This window comes from Pygoscelis adeliae, unplaced genomic scaffold (assembly GCF_000699105.1).
Source record: "Pygoscelis adeliae isolate BGI_AS28 unplaced genomic scaffold, ASM69910v1 Scaffold190, whole genome shotgun sequence".
Lineage (NCBI taxonomy): Eukaryota > Metazoa > Chordata > Aves > Sphenisciformes > Spheniscidae > Pygoscelis > Pygoscelis adeliae.
Genome location: NW_008823922.1, coordinates 1,597,060 through 1,600,094, shown reverse-complemented (window position 1 = coordinate 1,600,094; position 3,035 = coordinate 1,597,060).

Here is a 3,035-nt window from a genome sequence, read left to right as displayed (position 1 = left end):
GCTGAACATTTCCCCTTCATAATCAGCTTTTTCAGGAGCAGAGTGGAAGAAACTCTCCATGGCTGCAAAACTATTGCAAGCCAGTTCCTGGAAAAGAACTTCTGCCTAAGAAAAATGTCTTGACATAGTAGGAACTAAAAAGCAGGAACTTACTAGCAGATGATGCTCCTGATAGAAGTCGAGCTTATTCTTTGAACCACAGTAAAAAATCAGATTTTTCTGTTCTTCAGGAAAATTCACCTTTTCAAACAGGTTAACCTGTTCCAAAACTGAATGACAGCAAAACATACAAGTAAATATTAATGTTTTTTGCTAAGTGAACCCATTCCTCCCAACTCATTTCAAGTACATCCTTCAGAGGTGGAAGGCACAAGAACATGGACCTCATTTTTTTTGCAGCAGAGGTCTCTGGAGGATCTCTGTATTGCTTTTACCTCTTGTCTCTTGATGTACCTTTCTGCTTTAGATTAGTACTTTGCTGTCTAGTATCTTCATCTCATGTAGATGCTTATATACTCCAATCAAAATAATCTGAAACACATCTTAAGTGAGAAGTTTTAAGAGAAAAAACCTCTTGGATATTTCTTTTTCCTCCTGTTGGTGAGGGAACATCTGAGCGATCTGGTCTCAGCAGAATCTCACATCTTAAGGCTGGATGAAACATCTGTCTTGCTGAGTAAATGACAGTTGTAAAGCCCTCCTTCCGGAAGTCTGTTTTTAATGGGACCATTGTAGTCTATAAGGAATGCTGGTGACTGCATGTGTATGACCACCTTGGTGGAAAAATGACTGCAAATGAGCAAGATGTTCACAAATGTTTAGTTGCTCTGACAAGCTGTGAGTGAAAAATTGCGTTTATGACTTCCAGGTGTTTGTGGAGGGATAAGCAAAACACAGTGTTAGCCAACAAATAAGACTCTTGAGGCACTAAAAATATAAATAAAAATGATCAATGTACCCTCAGAGGTGGCCTTAATTCCTGGCCTATTTTGCTGTATGAAGCATAGGTAGAACTGACTGAGTGTGGTAGATGCGATAGAAAGTATTTGTTAGTGCTTTGAGCTATTGTGTTTGTGTGCACACATGCACGTGTGTGTAACTCATTTTTGCTTTTTCACTGTTCCTGGTTCTCTCTGAGGTCAGAGTTGAAAACACCAAAACCAACAAAAATCTCTGCACCAGATGCATAGAAAAGATTAGGATCCTCGTAAGAAACCCCCAATGTTTTTGTACCTCATGTGGTTCATCTGTAAATGATCCCATGCTCCAAGGATTCTGAGAACCTCTTACGGAAGGAATAACATGAATGTCAACTCCCTCTTTTTTTTTTTTCTTTTTTCCCCCCTCCCGTTCTTGCTTTTTTTGTTGTTTGTTTCTTTCCCCTGGCCCAAGTCAGTGGTCTCAGGGGGCTCTCGTACTTGCTCTCAAAGAAGCAGCTGAACATTGGAGTACTTGACTGAACTCTCTAAAGCTGCTTTGTTTATTCCGTTGCTACTTCTCCACAAAATGCTTCAGATAGTTCAGCTAGCTGACTGCACGCTGCTGACTACGTATGTTTCACTATTCTCATTCACAGCATACCTCCAGTGAGGAAAAGCACTGATCAGAATAAGCCAGGCTTAATAAAATCCTGTTTTGTAGTGGGCTTATTCTGATTCTTGACCAAACTGGTAAATATGGTTTCAAGCATAGTCATCATTATCAACCTTCCCTCTACTACCCACTTTCTACCATCCGGCCACTGGGCAGGATATATATGTTTAATTAATTCTGCTTTTACCTTCGACCTGTAAATAGTGGGAGTAATGTCAGATTTATATGTTACATGAATAACAAGGATTTCTCAGGAGACCCTATCCTGGTGAAAGAGGCTAACTGTAATTTTCAGCTGTGAGTAATTGTATATAATATAATCCTAAATGATTTTTCTTCTGTAATTTCATTAGAGTTTAGAAATTTAATTAGATTTTGAATCACTCTGAAATAAAGTAGAAAAACACCCAGAGACTAAAAGCAGTGGTTATTTTGTCCTCTGAGGCCAGAATTCTTGGTCTCAAATTGGCATGTGTTCATTAGGAGGAAGTTTGCAGAAGTTCTTGATATATTATTGTCTTTCAGAATGGACTCTGAATAGGTCTTTGGAGAGCATTAGAAGAGCACACAATTATTATACAGACTCTTTTTGAGGTTTAAGATCATCTGCCTTGCATATACTTAATAAAAATATGCCTCTAAAGTTGTTTAAGAAACTGTGGAGATAGGAAAGATGCTCCTCCAGTGCCTCAGTGCTCTTCCCGGTTTATTAGCAACTCCAGTACCTGTGTATGATGATACAGAGAGGAGTTGTTTGCTTTACTTTAATGATTAGGTAGGTTTATGGTTATTTTTATTGCTACACATATGAACTGTCATGGTGGCTGTAATTAGAAGCACACTAAAATGCTGCTCCTTCTCTTCCATCTGAGGTTCAAAAGAAATCTGTCCTTCTGGCAAACTTTGATTCTCTGTGGAATTCGTCCCATGTGCCAAAAAATGGAATCAAACTGCACTAAACAGGACAAAGCAAAGACCAGTGCAGCAGCTTATGCTTGTGTGGGGTGCCAGGATAGTTGCAGTGGGTTCAGAAAGGGGATCCTCTTAAAAGATTCTGAGGGACTAAATATGCAAGTGCTTGTTTCCTTTTTGCTTTAACTCGTGTAACACGGTTTGTGTTTGTGGAGATGGCCTGATTTATACTGTTTGACTAAAAAAGGGATTTGGGCATTTAGGAGCACACTCTGCAAAGCCTTTACCCACATAGCAGTGCCTCTTTTCTCATGGGGGTTAGTTGCTTGAACCAGGACTAGCCACATGATTTTGTGAGAGTAGGTCCTTAAAGCAAAAATATGTAACAAATTGAGGCGTTAGACAGAGAGGAGAAAATTCAGATTACTTTCAGCATGGCAACAATATAAAGAACCACAGCAGAGCCAGAGACACCATGAATTAAAGAATCTTGGAGAAATTAACAAGGGGAGAGAAAGCAAATGTGAAAT